At 43.0% G+C, this 25215-nt stretch overlaps 1 protein-coding gene across 1 annotated transcript in view; it reads right to left on the reverse strand.

Moving 5' to 3' along the window:
• PRSS12 (serine protease 12) overlaps nt 1-25215 on the reverse strand; it is a 227433-nt gene that overhangs the window by 178792 nt on the left and 23426 nt on the right. The window lies entirely within an intron of this gene.

Genomic DNA, 25215 nt, shown 5'->3' on the forward strand with positions numbered 1-25215 from the left:
GCTTGTCGAGAATCTTGACAAGCTTTCTTTGCGTACACACTGTCAAGACAAAAATCTTGTTGTTCTCAAACGCGGTGACGTTCAACACGTACGACGGCACTATAAAGGGGAAGTTTGATTCCACTGGCGCCACCCTTGGGGCTGCTTTTACTAATCTCATGTTACTGCGTGTTAAGTAAAAGTTTGGTGAGAGACAATTTGCGCTTTTCAGTCTGTTACAGCATGACGAATGTGCTATCCCCATTACGAACGCTACTTTTACCGAAGGTGCTCTACCGTCTCATACTTTATTCTGAGCATGCGCGGGTTTCTAAGCATACACACGAATGTGTTTCTCGTCGTAAACCAGCCTGACCAGAAACACGACAAGGAAATTGAGACTCCAGACGAGGAAAAAGAGAACTTGTTCTCTTTTTTTCTTGTCGAGTTCCACGACAGTTTTCTCGACGAAAAACATACCAAGTTTCTTGATGGATTCTGTCGAGGAAAACGGTCGTGTGTACGAGGCCTAATAGTTGTCCTGTGGACAGATTCTCCCACCTGAGCTGTGGATCTCTGCAGCTCTTCCAGAGTTACCATGGGCCTCTTGGCTGCTTCTCTGATTAATACGGTCCTTGCTCGGCCTGTCAGTTTAGGTGGATGGCCATGTCTTGGTAGGTTTGCAGTTGTGCCATACTCTTCCCATTTTTGGATGATGGATCGAACAGTGCTCTGTGAGATGTTCAAAACTTGGGATATTTTGTTATAATCTAACCCTGCTTTAAAATTCTCCACAACTTTATCCCTGACCTGTCTGGTGTGTTATTTTGCCTTCATGATGCTGTTTATTCACTAAGGTTCTCTAACAAACCTCTGAGGGCTTCACAGAACAGCTGTATTTATAATGAGATTAAATTACCTATTATCTGTTTACTAATTAGGTGACTTCTGAAAGAAATTGGTTCCTCTAGATTTTACTTAGGGGTATCAGAGTAGAGGGGGCTGAATACAAATGCACGCCACACTTTTCATATATTTATTTGTAAATAAAAAACAGATGCTCTCCATCAACTCTGACAGAGCTTGAGGTATTTTGCAAAGAAGAATGGGCAACAAAAATGTCACTCTAAATTTACAAAGCTAGACATCCCCAAAAAGACTTTCAGCTGTAATTGCAGTGAAAGGTGGACTCACTATTGACTCTTTAGTCACTTTTTAGATATTTATTTGTAAAAACTTTTGAAAAACATTCATCATTTTCCTTCCACTTCACAATTATGTGCCACTTTGTGTTGGTCTATCACATACAATCCCCATTTACGTGTTTGGTTGTAACATGAAAACATTTGGAAAATATCAAGGGTTATGAATACTTTTAAAAGGCACTGTATTTACTGTGATTCTGTACTTGCCAAAAATGCTGCAGAAATCTCCCTCCACTAAGTCTGGCTGCAGCCATTTTAACTGTGGGCATCTGAAGCTGCTGCCCGTTCCACTTCCTGGATTTACACAGACACACAGAGGCGCTCTGCAGCCCTGCAGCTTTCATTGGCCCTATTATGACTGTACCCCCTCCCTTCCTGGCAAACTCTCATGAGCGTGAGAGAGAGAGCTGTGCATGATGTCATAAGCCTAGGCTTTTTACCAGACAAGAAACAGAAAGTGGGCTGTATAAGGTATTTACTGGCATTTTTTTTTTTTTTTACTATTCAAAGTTAAAACAAGAAGGGCAGAGGATTTAATAGATGGAAAGTTGAAAAAAAATACTGAAGGTCCGCTTTAAAAGTCTCTCCTAACTATAATTTCCATAGATAACTGACCTTTCCACCTGATCTGGTCATTTGCCACCAGCACACCAGTATCAGTTTTTAGAGTTTCAAATTTAAAACTGCTACCATAGTCTAATATTGTAAGCTATCATTGTCATTTTTTTCCATTATTATACCTATCATGAGTCAATGTTCCATGTAATCCCACCATATAAAAGTGCAGACACATAAACCTATGCTAAATACAATGCATTGTAGCCAATACCCAGTTGAAACTTTTATTGTTACAATTTAAACCGCCATTGCCCAGTTAACTGTGACATTTAGGATTCCAGCAGTCAGCAGTGCAGGCGATCATTTCTTGCCTTTCCTCACTGGAAAGAAAATATTAACCGCTTCAGTCCCTTTGGTGAATAGCAAGAGAAGTAGCGGCAGGGTCCAATAAGCCAGAAAATGAGCATATGTCTCTCTGTCCATCATTCCCGGTCTACTTCTTCTTGTTTATGCCCAAGTCCTAACATGCTTTGCATAATACTCTTGCAAATATTTCCTGTAAGATTTAGCACATAAAATAATTAACACAAATTTTGCTATCAAACTCTGTTCTGCTGTATAAAACCAAATGCGCAAATAAAGTTACTGAAATGAAATGATATCTTCTACCCACTAGACAGATAAAACTATGATACATCAGCCTATATATCCTTGGAAACCCATGAAGACACAAGTGAAATGATTACGTGTTTCTGCTTGAACTGAATTCCTGTAGTCTCCAATCAGTTCCAATCTTCCATAGTATGAGAACTTGGCAGCTGTTGGTATTTAATTGCAATTAAGGTTTTTTTTTTTTTTTTCCTATTTAGCACGTTCATTTTTTTCAAATTACACTTCTGCAAACAGACAACATAAAGCCTCATTTAGTCCGTTCTCTGTTTTACTCCTCCACGATACGACAAAGGAAAACAGTCTCCAAATCAACACTTTACAGAAAGTTTAGCTACGGTATGTATTTAGCTTCTTTATATAAGCATAATCATGGGCTAAACAAACAATTTGATATAAAGAAAGGCATTACATTTATGTCTGACTAAAGAACACCATCAAGAACTGGAAACAGAGTCAGTTGAATGTTAGATGGCACTGATTTACTAATGAAGTTCCGATATCAAAGTAGAGAAATCAATACAGTACTGTGCACTGGTGACACTAACTAGGCTCTTGGAAACGAAATCCTACTGCAGTGGCCAGCGCCGGGACAAGGCCATCTGGTGCCCAGGGCGAAGATGGCAAACTGCGCCCCCCCGGTATAAAGAAAGAGTAATGCCGCGTACACACGATCAGTATTCTCGTCGGGAAAACTGTCATGTTTTCTCTTGGATGAGAAAACCGTCCGTGTGTAGGCTCTCCAGCAGTTTTCCCGACGAGAAAACCGCAGAGAATCACGACGGGAAAATTTAGAATGCAAAATGAAGGAAAAACGTTCTGGACAGCCAAACTCCAAAAAATAAATTGCTTTTATTTTAAAATAAAAAAAACACACAAAAAGCATGCCACAGCAGACGGGGTAAAAAGATGATGCGTTTCACACCAAACTTTAGTGCTTATTCATAGCTTAAGTAAGCACCCTTGGCTTTGGATCAGGTGAGGAGACTTTCTGATTAGTATCTTAGAGCGGTGATTCCTCTTTTTCATTTTGGGAAAATTTAGAACATGTTCTAAAGTTTCTTGTCCCGAATCACTGCTTTTTTTTCGGTAGGTTTCCCATAGGGAAACACTGCTAGGGAGCCTACACATGGCCGGTTTTCTCGACCAAGAGAAAACCTGTCAGGAAAACTGTCAGTGTGTACACAGGGAAAAGGGACTAAGTTGGTCCTCGGCTTTCACGTCTGGTTTCTTGGCGGTGTTTTCACTGCCGAGAAACCTGATCGTGTGTACGCGGCATAAGTTTCCTTTCAAAACCAGACAACACTTAAAACAATACAATACAACAATAATATACAATAGCTCCGTCGCAGTATATAATACTGCGTCTGCAGCGGGTTTGGCAAATGGTTAAAGTGTAAGTTCACCTTTCTCGACAGGACACCGGCAGCTCTCTATGGTCCTCTCTCCTACCGCCTCCCGGCCGGCCTCTCGGTGACGTCACGTCATGCCTCACCGAGACTTAGAAGCGCCTGTCAGGCAGAGATTACCCCGCTGCTCTGCCTGACAGGGAAGGGAAGAATGAGTCCTTTGCTTGTGCTGGGTGCAGGAGCGCACTCGGCACATCTTTGCAAGCAGGCGCAGCTCCGCAGTGTTGGGTGAGGAGAAAATTCTGGACAGCCGTATGCAAAATCAATGCCTTTATTAAAAAGAGGTAATAATCCAAAAAAAAAAATTGCCGGAGCAAATAAGCGGTGGCTTGCATTTTTTGGATTATTACCTATTTTTAATAAAGACATTGATTTTGAGTGTGGCTGTCCAGAATTTTCTCCTCACTCAATTGCCTATGCTTAGCCTGCACCTGCTGTTCCTATTCTGAGGAGAGTTACATTTCCAGACACTCTTCCTAGAGTGGCATCCCTCTTCCCTTAGCTCTGCAGTGTTGTAGGGGCGGCCGGCGGTAGTCAGTCACTTGTTGCCCAGAAAGTTTAACCGCACATTGCCAGCACTGCGCCCCCCTTCCTACAGTAAATTGCTCCGCCCAGGGCATCCACCGTTCCGCTCTCCCCTTGTACCGGCCCTGGCTAGGCCCTCCATGTGATTGCTCAGTGGGTTCTGTCTGTCCTTGGGAAAACACAAAACAAACGTGTTCCTCCAGGGAGTCCCAGGGCCTTAGAATATGGAAACAGACTCCTAATTCTGCTAGGTTATGCTAAAGCCTCGTACACACGATCGGATTTTCAGACAACAAATGTGTGATGGCAGGGTTTTGTCGGAAAATACCACCGTTTGTATGCTTCATCACACAATTGTTGTCGGATTTTCCGACAACAAATGTTTTATAGCATGCTCTGTATCGGACAGTACGTGTAGCAGGAAGCGGAAAGACGTCACTACAAGGGCCAGCATAAGGACTTTCCATGCCGGATATATAGTACATATGTAAGTGGATTATGTCACCTATTGTCAATTAAAGTTACATTGTCCCTAACCCGTAGGCGCCCTCTTTTCTTTTCTTTTTTTCACATGTTGGAGTCTGCTCTCATCTCCCTTTTGGAAGGCTTGCCCCGGAACATGGATTTGAACATGGGTTTGAAACTCTATATATAGGACATAATCCCATTCATTCATCCCGTTTTTTTTTCTTGCCATCTATCCCCAGTGTTACTATACACTCTATTACAACATCTAAAGGACCTATATAAAACGGAATTGTGTTTTTTAACTCCCATATTTCACTGACTAACAGCGCCACTATCCAATTTGTTTAACAAAAAATGTGTGATGTCGGATTATCCGATCGTGTGTACACACATCCGTCGGAAAAAAATCCAAAGTACAAACACGCATGCTCAGAAGCAATGCTAACCATAGCACAACATTAGCAGAAGTGGTGCTAAACAGGCAGAAAAACCATGTAGTTTCTGTTTGTAAGCCGAGAAAAGTTTTGCCGTTTGTATGCAGAACAAGTTCACAGCCAACGCCCTTCGGACAAAATTCCACGGATTAGTCCGATTGAAATCCGATCGTGTGTACGAGGCTTAAGACTGATGCTAAGACTGATGCCTCCCCCCATCAAATCATTCCCTGCATCTAATACCTGTTGTACCACCACCCCCTCCCTTTGGAATGTAAGATCTAAGAGCATGGCCCTCCTATCCCTTCTGTATTGAACTGTACTGTAATTGTGCTGTCCCCCTCTACATTGTAAAGCGCTGCGTAAACTGTTGGCACTATATAAATCATGTATAATAATAATAATGTTACAAAGTTGAAGTAAAGTTGTTCCTCCTTATTTCATTACACGTTAGGAAGTTGTCAGTGAAGTGTCATGGTAAGAATGAAAAATATCTATGTTTAAAGTGGTTGTAAACCTTTACATATACCCAATGAAGTGAATGGCCTCAGGCGATACACAGAAAATAAACAAATCCTCCTGCATAAGTTGTACCTGTTTATCTACTTTCGTCTGGCCATTACATCCATTCAAAAAGCAGAATTTACACAGGATTTATCAGCTCTGAAAAGCAGGGGGCTGAGGGCTGAAGCTACATCAGGGAGGAGAGCTCTGAGAGCTGATTGGAAGGAAGGCACTCACACTCCTTCACACAGAACAAAGGAACATAGCTGATGTTGTCAATCAGCTGGAGATCCCTCCTCTGTCATCATTATTCTTTTGATGTCAGGAAAACTTTCCAGAAGTGATTCATGTTTATAGCAGAGGAACGAAGCAGCAGAAAGAAATTACACTTAGTACTCTGGATTGAGACAAGTACACACTATGGGGTAGATTCAGAGAGAAGATACGACGGCGTAGCTCCAGATACGCCGTCATATCTCTGAGTCCGGCCGGTCGTATCTATGCTCCTGATTCATAGAATCAGTTACGCATAGATTTCTATTAGATCCGACCGGCATAAGTCTCTTACGCCATCGGATCGTAACTGCATTTTTCCGCTGACCGCTAGGGGCGTGTATGCTGATTTACGTGTCGAAATATGTAAATCAGCAAGATATTCACGAACGTACGCCCGGCCGACGCAGTACATTTACGCCGTTAACGTTAGGCTTTTCCCGGCATATAGTTACCCCTGCTATATGGTGACGTAAGTGTGGCGTACCAATGTTAAGTATGGCCGTCGTTCCCACGTCGAATTTTGAAGTTTTTACGTCGTTTGCGTAATTCGTCCGTGAATGGGGCTGGACGTCATTTACGTTCACGTCGAAACCAATGACGTCCTTGCGGCGTACTTTGGAGCAATGCACACTGGGAAATTCCACGGACGGCGCATGCGCCGTTTGGGAAAAACGTCAATCACTTCGGGTCAAGCCTAATTTACATAACACACGCCCACCTCTTCACTATTTGAATTGGGCTATATGGTGGCGTAAGTGCGGCGTACCAATGTTAAGTATGGCCGTCGTTCCCGCGTCAAATTTTTAATTTTTTACGTTGTTTGCGTAATTCGTCTGTGAATGGGGCTGGAAGTCATTTACGTTCACGTCGAAACCAATGACGTCCTTGCGGCGTACTTTGGAGCAATGCACACTGGGAAATTCCACGGACGGCGCATGCGCCGTTTGGGAAAAACATCAATCACGTCGGGTCAAGCCTAATTTACATAACACACGCCCACCTCTTCACTATTTGAATTAGGCGGGCTTACGCCGGCCTATTTACGCTACGGCGCCGCAACTTTCTTTTAAGAATACGGCACTTGCCTGTAAAAGTTGCAGAGGCGTATTAAAAGGTCCCCCCCTCGAGGCGCCGTCATGGTGCGCACGTGCACGTGTACGTGAGGACGCGCGCGCGCTCGTAGGTGGGGGGAGAGAACAGCAATGAGACTGCTCGGCTGGAGGACGGACCGCGCCGATGAATGAGAGGAGAGGAGGAGGAGAAGGCACCTGTCACCCCTGTCGTCCCAGCACGCCACACGCTGAGTACCGCAGCGTATCGCCCCATAGGAATCAGCACACGCTGCCAAGCTGCACTAAGCCACGCTGCTACACTGTGGGTATATGAAACAGCCTGTAAGGAGCAGGGACAGGTGAACAGAAGGACGGCGCGAAGCTGGAAGCTGGACACGCAGCGGGTGGTGTGATTGAGTACACATGGAACCCCCTCATTTCTGGTAAAGCAGACATCAAAGCAAGGAGAGGCACATACAACGTGAGGACGGAGGCAGCCGACCCCACGGATGGACACCTTCAACTACAATAAATAAGGTCAGATCTTAGCCACCTGCTTTTTTAAAGGACAGAAACAATGATGGAAATGTAGAGGTAAGGTAAATCTCCTTGTGGAAAGGCAAAGGAGGGTTTGGAAGGAAAGGGGAAAAAATAATGTCAAGCTATGAAGGAAGAGTGAAAAGGATTTGTCATTAAATATTTATTGCCACATGATAAGTAAAGGGCGTTTTTAAAGGCGGATGAAAAACGGAGCATAAGAATTGTCTGATAAACTTTAAATTAACTTATTTGATTGTGACTGCCCAAAGACAAAAGTTGATAACATTAAATACTGCAAATACACTGTACGAGGAAGGGGGAATAAGCAAGAGGAGATTTGGATTGCGGTCTGGGGATAAGAAGGGGTTAAAAAGTGACCCTTAATTAAATAACAATAAGCAAAAAACACGTAACCCCACTGTATAAGACATTTTACACAGTGTATTAAAAGTGGCCCCCCTTCTTTCTTTTTTTTTCCCCTCTTCATAACCCTCACTTGCATAAGGCACTTTGTGGGCCGAGGGATTAAGGATGAAGAGTATATCCCCAAGAAAGTTGATATGAGTCAAGGGGATCTACCATTATAGGATAGGATCTGTGCAATCTAAAAACTTGGACATTGAAATCCATAGCAGGAGCAAAGGATGAAAATTGATGACTGATTAATAACCAACTGAGCGGGGTGTTTTTCCCCTTTTTTCTTTTTCTGTTGTCCCCTTTTTTTTTCTCTCCCCTATCCCCCTTTTTTTGTCCCGGAGACCTGAAGAAAGGGGCGGGAGAAGAAGGGGACTAGAGGGGAATGGGGAACATTGGCAATTAGTATTCACATCTTATTTGCTAAAACTTCATTCTAAGACTGGGTGGAGAAATTTAAATAGATCTAACCGACACATACACTTGGGATCCATAACCCCAAGCGTAGCATATAGGGTAAGGGACGGACACCCCCACCCCCCACCCCCGCTGTGCATTATTTTATGCGCTTCTCTCTATCGAGGAGATCATTTTCCTGGGGATCCTGGTCGCCCCCTTTTGCTCCGAAAGGAGGTCACTGTCACTGTCACGGTCCATGCTCACCCTGAGAGCATTCCTATTCCCTGGATTAAATAATCAAATAATATAATATTTGGCAGGGTAGGAGTCAAGGGGGGGTAAAATTTACGGTCTAACCCAGCCCGGTGCCCCCTACTGGCCTCCCCCTTCTTTACTGGATTCCGTATTAATCTGTTGGGAATAAGAGGTCAAGCTGGGGAAGAGAATCAGAAGGAAGGAGACTAACATGAGCAGAATGACGAGTAGATCAACAAAAGGGGGTCCCCCAACTACTCCAAGCAATACTACAGCAACAAGCTCAATAAGGCCATTTGTGACTAGAGGGGAAAGTCCGCGTGTCCCTGGTGCCCAGGGGGTAACAAAGCAACAACAAGCAAATAAAGTCAAAAAGGCCGAAAATAAGAAACCCCAGAGTGACAATTCCAGAGAAACATCCATAGAACTAAGGGAGGAAGGGTCCACAGGAAGTGGAATGGAAAGCAGCAGGATGGATGAACGAAGTGCAGACACCCAGTCCCCCTCAAAAGGAGAAATGGCAGAGATGTTGTTAAGATTGGAAAACGTGATAAAAAGTGAAATACAGAGCTTACGGACCGATTTTGGCCACATGCTGTCCAGAATAGAAACAGTAGAGGAACAAATAGAGAAACAAGAACAGGAATCAATTACACTAAAAACCCAGATGGACCAGATTCAACTACAACAGAGGCGTATTCTTTACAAATTGGAAGACCAAGAAAACAGAAGCCGGAGACAAAACTTGAGGATAAGGTCTATACCAGAGAAGAGAGGTGAGGACCTCAGGATAATAATGCAGACGTTATTTAACCCACTATTGGAAAGAACAACAGACAATCCAATTGGGATCGAAAGGGTCCATCGAGTAGGAAATCCGAAAAGAGGGACCTCCGAGAGAACAAGAGATGTTATAATAAGGTTCAGATTTTATGAAGATAAAGAAGCAATTTGGAAGAAGTTGAGGGGACAACCCCGATAGTGCTTGAAGGGACGGAGCTGCAGATATTCACCGATGTGGCCCCAGAAACCCTGGCCAGGAGATGGTTGTTAAACCCGCTCCTAAAACAGATGATAGACCTGAATATTAAGTATAACTGGGGGTTCCCTGCTTGCCTAATTGGAACAAAGGAGGGGAGATCGGTGACACTAAGATTTCCTGAGGACTTAAACGAATTCTGTAGGAAACTGGATATTCAGGTCCCGACCTACCAGGTTGGGGGTAGGAGGGGAAGCGGAGGTGGGAGGGAGAGGGGAGGAAATGGAAACTCCCCTCTTCCCCCCCTTTTTGCTTTGCTTTCTCTGGTTACACTTTGGTCTTCTTTGAGCCCCTCTTGATGCCCCCGGCTGGCTTTTTTCTCTTTTTTTTTTTTTTTCCCTCTCCTTTTATGGCTTGTTTCGCCTTCTCTCTGATCTCTGGCTTGGGTCCGGCCCCACCCCCCCTCTCCCGGGAGGAAAACCGGGAGGGGGGGAGGCAGTCTCGGGCCCCACCTGGAGCGATCTGAACCAAGATATGGAAGATGGTTCAGGGGTCTTTAATAGGCCAAAGAGGGGGGGTGGGAGGGATGGTTGGAGGGAGTGGAAGGGAGGGAGGGGGGATGGGAGGGATGGGTTGGAGGGAGGGGATGGGAGGGAGGGGGAGATGGGAGGGATGGGTGGCAGGGAGGGAAGAAACCCTATCTCACCAAAACAATCAGGAGAGAGCGTAACCCAAAGAAAGGAAAACAAGGATGCCAGTGATTAAATGTCTATCATATAATGTGAAAGGCCTCAATAGCCCAACCAAGAGACATAAGATACTAAAGGAATTGAAAAGGTATAGGACAGACATTGCCTTTTTACAAGAAACCCATCTTACTCTAGGATCAAACATAAAGATATACTCCCCCGATTTCCCCAGATGGTACTATGGAGATACTATTTCCAAAAGAGCCAGAGGGATAGCAATTGGAATAGCGAAGGGGACGCGGTTTGTACTAACAGACAGAATGACAGACCCGGAAGGGAGATTCCTCTTCTTAAGAGGAAAACTGGAGGGGTTGGAATATACCCTAGTAAATATATATGCCCCGAATACCTCCCCGATGAAATACTTGCTGGGAATATTAGGGAAATTAAAAGACTTTAGAAAGGGAAAGTTAATATTAGGAGGAGACTTTAATTTTTGTATGGATCCGAAAGTAGATAAGACTCACCAGACACCAGAAACCCAAGACATACAACTAAGAAAAGTAAAAGAAAGTTTATATAGAAATCAATTAGTGGACACATGGAGGATTTTTAATCCAAGCCAACGAGATTATACGTTTTATTCTCCGGTTCACGGGAGCTATTCTCGGATTGACCACATTCTGGTAGATCATAGAATGCTGGAGATGGTGGTCGAGACAAGAATAGAGACCATGACGATCTCGGATCACGCCCCCATTAGCATATCCATAAACATCTCAGGGAACCAAAGGCCTTATCAAAACTGGAGACTCAATGAGGAACTAATAATTGAAGAGGAAAGTTTTTCAAGGGTTAAAAAAGAATTGGAAGAGTATTTTAAGACAAATGAGACAGATGGAATCTCGGTAGCAACACTATGGGACGCCCATAAGGCGGTGATAAGAGGGGTCTTGATCTCCGAAGGAGTAAGGAGAAAGAAAGAAGAGAGTAGCAAAAGAGAAAAACTAATAGGAGAGATCTTGAACCTCGAACAAAAACACAAGAAAATGGGAAAACAACGAGATTTATATCTGAATCTAGTAAGTAAGCGAAACGAACTTAAATAACTCTTAGATAAGGAAACAAAAAGGGAATTCAACTTGATAGCCAGGGAAAGATATAGATGGGGTAATAAAACAAGCAAACACCTAGCTCGGATGGTACAAAAAAAGAAATCAAGGAATTATATAGACAAAATTAAAAACGGAAAAGGCGAGACCCTACATACAACAAAAGATATTGCAGAAACCTTCAGATTATACTATGAAAAATTATACTCAGTAGAACAAAAGAACTGGCAAAAGGGTGAGAAAGAAAACAAGATCACAACATTCTTAAAAGAAGCAGGAATTTCAAAAATTGGTCAAATGGAGGCAGAAGGGATGGATAGGCCCATTACAGAAAATGAAATTAAACTAGCATTAACAAACTCAGCCGTAGGTAAAAGCCCGGGCCCGGACGGCTTCACAGTGATGTATTACAAAAAGTATAAGGAGATTCTCCTCCCGAAATTATGTCAATATTTTAATGGCCTTGGAAGAGAGTACAAATTAAGTAAAGAAGCATCAGAGGCAACTATCACTGTTATCCCAAAGGAAGGTAAAAACACGGGAAGCTGTTCAGGGTACCGGCCGATATCTTTGTTAAACACAGATATAAAATTGTTTGCAAAGGTACTGGCCGGAAGAGTTAGACAGAAAATGACAAAACTGATACACCCGGATCAAACGGGTTTTGTCCAAGATAGAGAGGGGAGAGACAATGGAGTAAGAACACTCTTGATACTCCAAAGAATGAAGGCAATGGGGTCCCCAGGTCTACTCCTGTCGATAGACGCAGAAAAAGCGTTCGACAGGGTAGACTGGGGACTCATGTTGCTCACTCTAAAGGGCATGGGGTTTGGACCAAGAATGATGGATTGGATTGCAGCCCTCTATAAGTCCCCCACGGCCAAAATAAAGATTAACGGTAGTCTATCTCAAACTTTCTCAATGGAAAACGGCACAAGGCAGGGTTGCCCTTTGTCGCCACTACTGTTTGTTCTTTCATTGAAACCTCTCCTCGCCAGGATCCGTAACTGCCAAGAAATAAAAGGGGTTAAAATTGGAGAGGAGGAACATAAACTTTCTGCTTTTGCAGACGATGTCCTCTTCTACTTGGAGAAACCTAAAACATCAATTACAAACTTATTAAATTTATGTAGAGATTACGGGGAAATCTCGAATTTCAAAATAAACATTACCAAAACGGAGATTATGAGTATAAACACAAGTAAACTGGAAGAGCAATTCCTGAAAGCGAAGTACCACTTCACATGGGTCAAAGAACTCAAATGTTTAGGGATTTTGTTAGCAAATTCCATTAAAAAAATGTATAAGATAAACTTTATACCCTTACTAAATGAAATTAAAATAGAAACAAAAAGGGTGGAAAATAGAGCAATATCATGGATAGGACGAATCAATTATTGTAAAATGGTTATTATACCTAAAATTCTATATAAATTTCAGATGATCCCCATAGCCCTCCCTAAGACATTATTCTCAGCACTTAAAAAATTAATTATGAATTATATATGGAGAAATAAGAAACACAGGATATCACTCCAGACCCTAAAACAACCAAAAAAAAAGGGGGGATTAGCGGTCCCGGATGTCAAACGATATTATGATGCAGTGGTATTAACAAGAGTGGTGGAGTGGGCCAGAGCCAATAAAGAAAAAAGGTGGGTAAGTTTAGAAAATGAATTATCACAGGTGAGGTTGGACAAGATTATTTGGAACCCTCCTCAATTTAGGGCACTAGATAAAAACGCACACGAAATAACAAAAAATGCACTTAAAATATGGGACACTGTTTATAATAAGGAATATAATTCACCTCTTATAGCACTTAAAAATAATGATTACTTTGCACCAGGTAAAATACAAGTAGGGGGTAATTGGATCAAAAAGGATACCGCACAATTAAGGGACATAATGAATGATGGGCACATAAATACACTGCAGGAGATAAAATCTAAAAATAATTTAATGGAGATCAATGAATGGAGGTACCAGCAGCTCAAACATTTTATTCAGGACCTTCCACGCCCGTTGAGAACGGGAGATCAATTAACAGAATTAGAAAAAATGTGCTCCACAGAAAAATCTAAAGGAACCACTTCAAAGTTATATAAGATTCTACTGGAAATGGACGAGCAAAATGTACCTCCATACATTAAAAAATGGGAAAGGGAACTCGGGACACAGCGGGATAGGGTCACAATAGACAAAATGCTGGCTCTGACACACTCCTCGGCGGTAGATAGCCGTACAGCGGAGATGTGCTTTAAATGCATATCCGGATGGTACATGACACCGGATAAGCTCAAAAAATTTAAGGAAGGACAGACAGGAGACTGTTGGAGGGGCTGTGGTTTACCAGGAAATATGGCACATCTCTGGTGGGGATGCCCCAAGGTTAAGAGGTTTTGGGAAAAAATACTGGATTGTGTGGAAGAGATTACAAAGAAAAAGATCAAGATGGACCCATGGGTCGTCCTATTTCATGGGGGGGGAAGAAGAAGGCATAAAAAGTTACAGGAAAACACTTGTACCACATTTACTTAATGCCGCCAAGAGACTTATCCCAAGGAAGTGGCAAGAGGTGGAGTGCCCCTTAATTTGGGAGTGGGTAGATGCGGTTGAAGAAACTTATAAAATGGAAGAACTGAAAGAGGGCTTAGAGGGGAACAACATCTTACAAAATACGAAATGGGATAACTGGAGGACTTTTAAGAAATCATGGAGTTACGCAGAAAAGTTAAGGGAAGATACTTAAAAGATATAGTAGAAGAAAAATAGAGAGAAGTAGAAGTATAAGAGATTGTTTTTGGTGAGATAGGGGGGAGGGAGGGGAAGGATAAGGGGGGGATTATGTAAATGTAAACTTTATGCTTTCTCTAGTAAAAGGAGATATAATTAACAATATCCCTTAAATAAATATATATATATATATATATATATATATATAAAAAAAAAAAAAAAAAACACACCACACAAGAAAAGCGACACTAATGATGCAAAACCAATATAGAGATGCAATGGGCTGGCACGCAGAACATGAGCATATAACGCTCACTCTATGAGGTTGAGTCTGAAGTGTGAAAAAAAAAAAAAAAAAAAAGTTGCAGAGGCGTAACGTAAATAGGATACGTTACGCCCGCACAAAGAAACGCCGATCTACGTGAATCTACCCCTCTATAGGGATATGCTTTGTTCATATTTATTGTCTGAGGTAACCAGTCACTTGAATTCAATGGTTCTATAAAAGTAGCTGGGCAGGCTGGATATAAATTGAGTGCAGACCTAGGATGAAAGTGATCCAGATCTACAGTGTACAACAGCAATACTGAAATAGCTACACTGGGCCAAAAGTTGTATTCCTGTTGGTCTAGAGCCCATCGTAGTAACTTTGAAGGAACAAAAGGTCATCATACTGAAGCAGATGTGATTATGATTCCTCCATCACTTCACTGGGTTTGACCCTAATATATATCAGATCACTCCAGAAATATTCCCCCACATGCACCCATTCAAACTACACTCTGATAGGTGCAGAGTTCTATAACTTAAATCAGATGGAACAGACTTTTTCAATCTTTTTTACTGAGGATCCCTTGAAAAAAATTATCAGGTCTTGGGGACATGTGATCGATATGTTAAAGAAAGTTGTACCTAGCATGTTTGACACCATTGCATATAATTGGATTACTAACTCATGACAAACATCTTTTTAGTAATATTCTTAAAATGAATAGAAACTGTAGAAAAAAATACAGATAATAAAATTGCAGTGTCTTTTAGTATTAGTGATGGTTGTTTAAGTGCACCTTACATTGGTAGTTAGTGGAATGTTGCCCCCTTGTATTTGTGGTCAGTGTAGGTGGAAGTTCAATCCAACATTGTTCATTGCTCAGGGAACAGGTAGTAACCTCAAGAGGAACCCCGGTTAAAGCGGGAGTTCACCCATAAATGCTGTTTTTTGCTCTTTTACCCTTAGATGGATGTTCATTTAGTCTAGGAGAATCGGCTAGTTGTTTTAAAATCCGAGCATTACTTACCGTTGTAGAGGGCGATCTTCTCCGCCACTTCCGGGTATGGGTCTTCGGGACTGGACGTTCCTTCTTGATTGACAGTCTTTCGACAGGCTTCCGAAAGGCTTCCGACGGTCGCATCCATCGCGTCACGAGTAGCCGAAAGAAGCCGAACGTCGGTGCGGCTCTATACTGCACCTGCGCACCGACGTTCGGCTACTTTCGGAAAATCGTGACGCGATGGATGCGACCGTCGGAAGCCTTTTGGAAGCCTGTCGGAAGACTGTCAATCAAGAAGGAACGCCCAGTCCCCCAGCCCATACCCGGAAGTGGCGGAGAAGATCGCTCTCTAAAAAGGTAAGTAATGCTCGGATTTTAAAACAACTAGCCGATTCCCCTAGACTAAATGAGCATCCATCTAGGGGTAAAAACAGCATTTTACCGGTGAACCTCCGCTTTAAAAAACACTGGGGTTGATTTACTAAAACTGGAGAGCAAAATTTGGTGCAGTGCTGCATAGAAACCAATCAGCTTCCAGTTTTTTTTTTTTGTTAAAAGCTTAATTTAACAAGCTGATTGGCTACCATGCACAGATGCACAAATCCTTGCACTCTCCAGTTTTAGTAAATCAACCCAACTGAGTTAGAGGGTAGACGGAATGGCTGTCTTTAACATGAAGGCCAGAAAAAAATAAGTGAAGCTAGCCATAGAAGGAAAGAAAAAAGCTTCTTACTACAAACTCAAGTTGCAAGACTTCTCAACTTTGCTCCAAACTACTATTTATTTTTTATTTTTTAATCTCCTGCTGCATTCTCCTTATCATAAAGTAAAAGACAGCCATGGCAGGTGGGTGGACAAAGGAACTCGAGAAGAGAGCTCTTGCTATACAAACCCTGGAGATAAAAGTATGTGGTGGGTAGCTGAATGAATGCTTTGGGAAGGGCTGCCGATAGACATTCTTTACCTCTGCAAACTCTGAGTTATACAGGAACAATAGAAATTGTTGCATCATTACTGAATACATGTGCAGATATTGTCTTCTTGCATTTATACATGCCATCCCGGCAAACATTTTGTGTGGGAAAGTCATCTGCACTTTTTGTACAGGCAAGTTACTGATAGGTAATGTTTAAAACAATTTACTTTCTCAGATATTTGTCCTATACATGGGTATCCTAAAGTTTAAGTTCTCCTTGTGCAACATTTTTCATAAAGCCCCCTATGCAATTCTATATCTTTTGAATAGTACATAGCAATGCTCCTTCTGTTTTAAATTCTGCACCACCACTTATTAGGCCCCGTACACACGACCGAGTTTCTCGGTAGAATTCAGCCAGAAACTCGATCGGAGCTGAATTCTGCTGAGAAACCCGGCATGTGTACACTTTCGGCCGAGGAAGCCGACGAGTTCCTCGTCGAGACAAATAGAGAACATGTTCTCTATTTCCTCGTTGTTCAATGAGGAAAGTTGGCTCGCCGAGATCCTCGGCGGCTTCACACAGAACTCGACAAGCAAAACGATGAGTTTTGCCCGTCGAGTTCCTCGGACGTGTGTACGGGGGCCTGACATTTTCAGCTGTGGGGCCTCTCTGCAAAAAAGTGCTGGCCCCTCGACAGGTTGAGCACTATAATTACACGCCCTCTTTCGGCAGCTGCAGGCCATTCACACTGTGCACATGTGCAGTGCTTTCTCCTGAGTTTAGTTGCTGCAGGTAGAGAAGGAGAGAGCGGACTACATACTGGCTCAGCTTTAATGACCCAGAGTGGACACCAGTGTTGCAACCGTCAGTATTTTTACTGGAAGCCAGTAAAAAATGGGGACTTTTCTCCTGCCAGTAAATGCCAATGACAGGAAAATGTTGCCAGTAAAAAATATGGCTGTAACGCTTGGCTTAGAAGTGCAAATGCGCAGTTCAGAGACATCCGAGTGCCTGCTACAGTGTGTTCGGTTGGCACCAGCGGGGGGGGGCTGATCTTGGCGAAGGAGGTGCCTGAACATGTCGTGTGATATTGTGAAAGGGAGTGGAGCGTCCGGAGCCTCATGTGCGGGTCTGTGGGACAGGAGCAAGGCAAGTCAGGAACGGGACTGTGAGGCCTCATACACACAACCGTTTTCCTTGACAGAATCCATCAAGAAACTTGGTGGCAGAGTTTTTTGTCGAGGAAACCGGTCGTGTGTATGTTTTTCATTGAGGAAACTGTCGAGGAACTCGACGGGAGTCTCAATTTCCTCGTCGGGCTGGTTTTCGACAAGAAACACGTTCATGTGTATGCTAAGAAACCCGCGCATGCTCAGAATAAAGTATGAGACGGGAGCGCACCTTCGGTAAAAGTAGCGTTTGTAATGAAGATAGCACATTTGTCACGCTGTAACAGACTGAAAAGTGCAAATCGTCTCTTACCAGGGGCGGACTGACCATTGAGTCACTCGGGCACTGCCCGAGGGCCCCATGCCACTAGGGGGCCCCATCCGGGTTGTCAGGCTCAGTAAAACCAGGGACAGTATGTAAAAATCTGTGTTTTTTTTAGATCTGTCCCTGATATGTCCGAAAATGACATGCTTTTAATGTGAATATCCCAAGATTTTAGCTGCCCGCCTCTGCACTACCTCCTGGCGTGGTGGCCATCTGTAAGCCAGAGGGGCCCCATACTCTTCTATTGCCCGGGGGCCCCATGAGTTGTCAGTCCGCCCCTGTCTCTTACCAAACTTTTACTTAACACGCAGTAACATGAGATTCACAAAAGCAGCCCCAAGGGTTGTGCCAGTGGAATCGAACTTCCCCCTGTCGTTGTATGTGTTGTACGTCACCGCGTTTGAAAATGAGGAGATTTGGTCTTGACCGTGTGTACGCAAAGCAAGCTTGTCATGTTTCTCGACAAGCCTAACAAGGAACTCGTCGAGGAAAACAATGTGTCTTTTCCAACGAGTTCCTCGGTCGTGTGTACGAGGCCTGAGTGCTGTATGGAATGGGGTGGACTGAAGGGACCACTTGGCGTGGAGAGAGACTGTCACTGAGACTCAGGAGGGGACGTGCCCTGTTGGAGAGGTGTCATCATCATCTGTGCTGCTGCACACTGCTGTCAGAGTGAGAGAGTCAATTTCATATGTGTGTGACTGCTCATTCCAATTTCCTGCCCTCCTGAGCTGAGTCCTGTCACTAAGCTACTTACTTACTATGTCGAATATAAAATAAGAAATATGTTTTTTTGCCATCATATCTACCTTAACCGCTTCATCCCCGGAAGATTTGGCTGCTCAATGATCAGGCCACTTTTTGCGCGACGGCACTGCGTCGCTTTAACTGACAATTGCATGGTCGTGCTACGTTGCACCCAAACACAATTAACGTCCTTTTTTCCCCACAAATAGAGCTTTCTTTTGGTGGTACTTGATTACCTCTGCGGTTTTTATTTTTTGCTCTATAACTAAAAGAATAGCGACAATTTTGAAAAAAAAACACAATATGTTGTACTTTTTGCTATAATAAATATCACTAGATGTTTTTAAAAAAAAAGCAAATATTTTTCTCAGCTTAGGCCGATATGCAATAAGCGTATATTGATTGGTTTGTGCAAAAGTTATAGCGTCTACAAAATATGGGAAAGATTTATGGCATTTTTATTATTATAATTTTTTTTTATTAGTAATGGCAGTGATCTGAGATTTTTATCGGGACTGCTACATTATGGCAGACATATCGGACACTTTTGACACATTTTTGGGACCATTGACAATTATACAGCACTGATTACTGTGTAAATGTCACTGGCAGGAAAGAGGTTAACACTAGGGGGCTATCAAGGGGTTAACTGTGTTCCCTAGTGTGTGTTCTAACTGTAGGGGGATGGGAGTGACTGGAGGAAATGACAGATTGCGGTTCCTAGCTAGTAGGAAATCACAATCTGCCTCTTCTCTCCTCACAGAACAGGGAGGTGTGTGTTTACACACACACCTCCCTGTTCTGCCTCTCATTCCAACAATCGCGACCGTGCATGGCCGGAGGTCATCGTGACTGCCGGTCACGCGTTTCGGCACCCCCGCAGTGCAGCGGGCACGCGTGTGCCTGCTATCCTACTTAAAGGGGCCGACGTACAGCTCGCGGGATAGTGCTGACCTGCTGCAGTATAATGATGGCGGCTGGTCGGCAAGTGGTTACTGTATATACTCGAGTATAAGCCAAGTTTTTCAGCACATTTTTTTGAGCTCAAAAATGCCCCCCTCGGCTTATACTCGAGTCACCTTTTTGTGCCTGATCTCCCTGATTTGGGGATCCAGTACTGGCCAGCCGTAGGCCCCCTGGACCCCAAACTTGACACACATGTAGCCCCACTCTTTCTCTACAAGTGTGCAAAGTTTCTTGTCTGGGGGACCTACGGCCGGGGAGCACTGATTTTTCAAAGCTGGGCACCCTTTCCATAGACTCCAATGTTAAATTACCATGTTAAAACGGTAATTTCTCTGGTGAATTTGGGGACCTGGTACTGACCGGTCATAGGTCCCCTGGCCCCGGAACTTTGCACACATGTAGCCCCATTTCTCCTCTACAAGTGTGCACAGTTTGTTGCCTGGGGGACCTACAGCTGGGGAGCACCGATTTTTCCATAGACTCCCATGTTAAATGTCAGTCGAGGCATGGGCATAGTGAGGAATGGGCACAGTGAGGCATGGGCACAGTGAAGCATGGGCACCGTGAAGCATGGGCACAGTGAGGCATGGGCACAGTGAGGCATGGACACGGTAAGGCATGGACACAGTAAGGCATGGACACAGTGAGGCATGCACATGGACACAGTGAGGCAAAGTGAGGCACAGTGAGGCATGCAGATGGACAGCCTAGGCTTATACTCGAGTCAATAAGTTTTCCCATTTTTTTGTGGTAAAATTAGGTGCCTCGGCTTATATTCGGGTCGGCTTATACTCAAGTATATATGATAAATCACATTGTTAATTGCATATTGTACTTGTTTGTAGCCAAGATTCTGAAATATGCACTTAATTTTGTAACTTTTGGAAATTCCAGTAAAACTTGGGCGTTGTGTCAGTAAATTTCAATCTAGGTAGGTTGGCAACACTGGTGGACACTATTGAATTTAGCAAGAGAAAGAGAGAGCACATTGATAACATGTGTGGTTCAAAATGTTAGTGTTCTGCCCATCCTGCATACGGCAGGGGATAGGGGAGAGGTTCCCTCCACAGCTGCATCTATAATGGGAGGAGGTGCAGCATTTGAAACAAGAGGAGCTCTGGTATGTACTGTTCAGAAGATATTGAATTGCATAGGGGGATTTGTGGAAAAATGTTGCTGAAGGCAAGTTTACAAGTCGTTCTCAACCTTTTTATCATGAAGAAACCCTTGAAATCAATTTCTGGTCTCAGGGAACCCCTGCTAATAATTACTATAAAGGTCACTGGTAATAAATTTGAGGTCAGTGGAAAGAATACCCTTCTTACAGATAGCTAAAAATATAATTGTTTCATCGGTTACTTTCCTGAGAGTCAGAAATTGCTCTTTGTTCAAGGAACCCCAGGCAACCTCTGGAGGAGCCCCAGGGTTCTACAGAACCCTGGTTGAGAAAGGTTGCTAAATGTAATAATTGGTGTCTTGTTTACCACACCAAATCCCAGCTAACAATCTCTTCTCGGTGTCAGGTATAATCATGTTCTATATAGGAGGGTGTATTTAGCCCTAAAACTTCGTTCTATTATCCTTAAACATTTGTAGTCCGCTTGGGCTTGACCTTTACCCTGCCCACAAAGCAAAGCTGGAAAATACTTGAAATAGCATGTAAATAAATCATTTTGTTCAGCTGGAGGCATTTATTGTGCATTTTATTTTTCATGACTGGTGCGATCTTAGCTGACAGCAAAGGCGTTCGAACAAGTCTGCTTACTTTCCTTCATGAGACTGCACCTCAGGGAAATCTCTAGTAAGAGATAACAGTTTATTAAACAAACCCAGCTTTATTGTGTGTTTTATAAAAAGACGCCTACCAAAACAGCACACAATCCCCGCTGATAGCATGAAGAAAAAAGTACATGCTACTGTCTTCCTATGACACAACAGCTTTCACTGAGACATTTTCTGCTATCTGAATGTTTTTCGATGACATAACGCAGTCTAGCTTCATTTAAAAAAAAAAAATATCTAGAAAAAAAAATCAATAGTTAATAGTAACATGGCTGTGTTTGGAGCTTGCACAGAAACAAAAGGAATAAGACGAGATAGATTGTATGAGACAGACTGTCACAGTCTAGGGCAGGCAGCTTTGTTTAGACTCAATCTGCAGCTCCCAATAAAACCCATATAAGTGGCATGCCATGGGCTGTACTTGTTTTGCTGCTTTGCAGCTAAAAAACATCATTTATTACTGTCACTAGTACTATATAGCTTGGAAGGTAGTATTGTGTTAAAGGGTCACTCATATTCAGTATTTTTTTAGCTAGGCCAGGACAGTCAAATAATCAACTGTTGTCTGTATATGGTCATTGTAGGACCCTTTTTATTTTTCTAAATTTTCTTGTCCAATTCAGTGGTTTTCAGTGTTAAACTGTAAGTTTAGATTAGACTGTATTCAAGTCTGTCAGGGCTTGTTTACGTTTGAGACAGCAATCCTGAAAAGCGTCCTGCAGTTTTAACTCTTAAAAGCCCACAACGCTACGCAGCAACTGCATGCATTGCAAGGTGGTTGCAAGGCAGCTGCGGCACAGCCTTGTTTACTTGACTGGGTTGTGTCTGGCATTGGTACTGCCCACAGAACATGGCGGGGGTATCATTTTTGCTGCTGCAAAGCATTGCAGTCGCAGCATGTATACAACCCTGTCCAACTGCTTTGCTGGTTAACCACTCCCCCCCCCCTCCCCCCATAGGATGTCATATGTGAGCTCTCCAATCCCATCGGGGGCATGAAAGGGGAGCCCAGGACCGATTGGACCAGCGGCATCCAGCGCACTAAACACAGAGGGAGGAATTCACCTTATCCCTCCCTCTCTGTGAGATCAGAAGCTGGAAGTGATGAGAATCTCGTCACTTCCAGTTTCGTTCTGGCGTAAACAAGCTGCTACCAGCTAGGAAAGCATCTGATCAAACCAATGTTAATTGAATCAGATGCTTTGGAGGCCAAAAAATAAATCTGGGGTCTAATAGACCAGTGCCAGACCTCATGTGTAACTCTAAACTGGTAACCAGTAAAGGCTTTTAAAGCATTGCCTATGGATAGGTTAATGTACCATATTTTTTCATTTGCAGATATAAAAGTGTAACAAGTTTTGTATCTATTTACTCAGTGTGACATCATCTTTTATATAAGAAGGAAGTGTCACCAGCACACCAGGATCTCCAAAATTGGTCACATGCCTGATGAAGGGGTCCTGCGTGGCTCCGAAACGTCGCTTTTATTTTTTGATACTATGTGATTAAAATTTCTTCACTTCCTTCTCATGATTGCAGTCGGTTCCAGCCTTTGGTCATTTCAGCACCCAATCTAAGATACAGACAATTGTGCAGGAACGTGTGCGTTGGGAGTATTGCATTGGAGGATCATCTTTTATATTTCACCCAAAAATACAAGGGTACTATATTTTATTTGTATGCATAAAATTCATCAAAGTACTGTATATTCTTTTCAAAAAACTAGCATTTAAAAAAATTCCTGTGCAAATACCAAAAAAATTGCAACCCCCCCCCCCCCCATTTTATTTTCTAGGGGCCTTTGCTTAAAAAAATATATATACTGTTTGAATTGGCCAGTGGCAAGTGGCTAAAGTCATATTAAAGGCAGTTTCTTTTTGTTTTGTTTTTTAAAGTGGTAATACCTATTCTGTGCAGCAATATTGCACTTTAGCCCAGAATGGTCTCTTTCCTCCTCCTTTTGCAGTCTCCACAGGAGCTTAAAATCATTGAAACCCATAAACTGATATGTGGCATATCAATGAAACATGGGGAGAAAGGGGTTTGGTCAATAGTTAATCGCATGCCTGACGAAGGGGCCCTGTGTGATTCTGAAACGTTGCACTGTACTTGTTATGTGATCATGCAATAAACAATCTGTTTTAATGCTACTTCGTTTATCCATTATGTGCTGGCAAATATCTCCTTTGTGAATTTCTGAACCAGTTTCCAGCCGGTTGTTGCTGCAGCACCCAAACTTTTAAAAACTTATCCAGGAATGTAGGCGATGGGCATATGGAGTATTACGGTTAATAGTTAACTACTTGCCGACCTGCCTCCGTCTTTTTACCGCGGCAGGTTGGCTCCCCTGCGCGAGAGCCCGTAGCTCTACGTCGGCTCTCTCGCAGGAAACTAGGGGCGCGCGCGCACGCCCTCCGCTCGCCCCCGAGTCTCATGCACGTGCCCGGCGGGCGCGATCGCCGCCGGGCACCCACGATTGCTCGTCCTGTCAGGGGGGGAAATGCTGATCCTCTGTTCATACAACGTATGAACAGAAGATCAGGGATTTCCCCTAGTGAGGCCACCCCCCCCCCCACAGTAAGAACACACCCAGGGAACATACTTAACCCCTTCCCTGCCCCCTAGTGTTAACCCCTTCACTGCCAGTGGCATTTTTATAGTAATCCAATGCATTTTTATAGCACTGATCGCTATAAAAATGCCAATGGTCCCAAAAATGTGTCAAAAGTGTCCGAAGTGTCCGCCATAATGTCGCAGTACCAAAAAAAAATTGCTGATCGTCGCCATTACTAGTAAAAAAAAAATATTAATAAAAATGCCATAAAAATACCCCCTATTTTGCAAACGCTATAACTTTTGCGCAAACCAATCAATAAACGCTTATTGCGATTTTTTTTTACGAAAAATATGTAAAAGAATACGTATCAGCCTAAACTGAGGAAAAAAAAAGTTTTTTTATATATTTTTGGGGGATATTTATTACAGCAAAAAGTAAAAAATATTATTTTTTTTCAAAATTGTCGCTCTATTTTTGTTTATAGCGCAAAAAATAAAAACCGCAGAGGTGATCAAATACCACAAAAAGAAAACTCTATTTGTGGGGAAAAAAGGACGCCAATTTTGTTTGGGAGCCACGTCGCACGACCACGCAATTGTCAGTTAAAGCGACGCAGTCCCGAATCGCAAAAAGTGCTCTGGTCTTTGGGCAGCAATATGGTCCGGGGGTTAAGTGGTTAAGATACAATTGGTTAATACAGTTGCATCTCTGTTTCCACTAGGTTATCTCATAACATGATTGCTCAAAATATGATATGATATATATTTATAAAGTATCTCAGTATTGCTGATTGAGGCCTCATACACACAACTGAGTTTCTCGGCAAAAACCAGCAAGAACCTTGCTGGGAGATATTTTTTTGCCAAGGAAACCGGTCGTGTGTACATTTTTGTCGAGGAAACTGTCGAGAACCTCGACGAGCCAAAAAGAGAGCAAGTTCTCTATTTTCTCGACGGGAGTGTGATTTGGCTCGTCGAGATTATCGACGGGCTGGTTTTCAACTAAAAACCCGGACGTCTGTATGCTAAGAAACCCGCGCTTGCTCAGATTAAAGTATGAGACGGGAGTAAAAGTAGCATTTGTAATGGAGATAACACATTTTTCAAGCTGTAACAGACTGAAAAGTGCAAATCGTCTCTTACCAAACTTTTATTTAACACGCAAACACATGATATTAGCAAAAGAAGCCCCAAGAGTTTAGCCAGTGGAATCGAACTTCCCCTGCCGTTGTATGTGTTGTATGTCACCGCGTTTGAGAACGAGGAGATTTTGGCT

The sequence above is a fragment of the Rana temporaria genome, chromosome 1, assembly GCF_905171775.1.
Source record: "Rana temporaria chromosome 1, aRanTem1.1, whole genome shotgun sequence".
In the NCBI taxonomy this organism is placed as follows: Eukaryota; Metazoa; Chordata; class Amphibia; order Anura; family Ranidae; genus Rana; species Rana temporaria.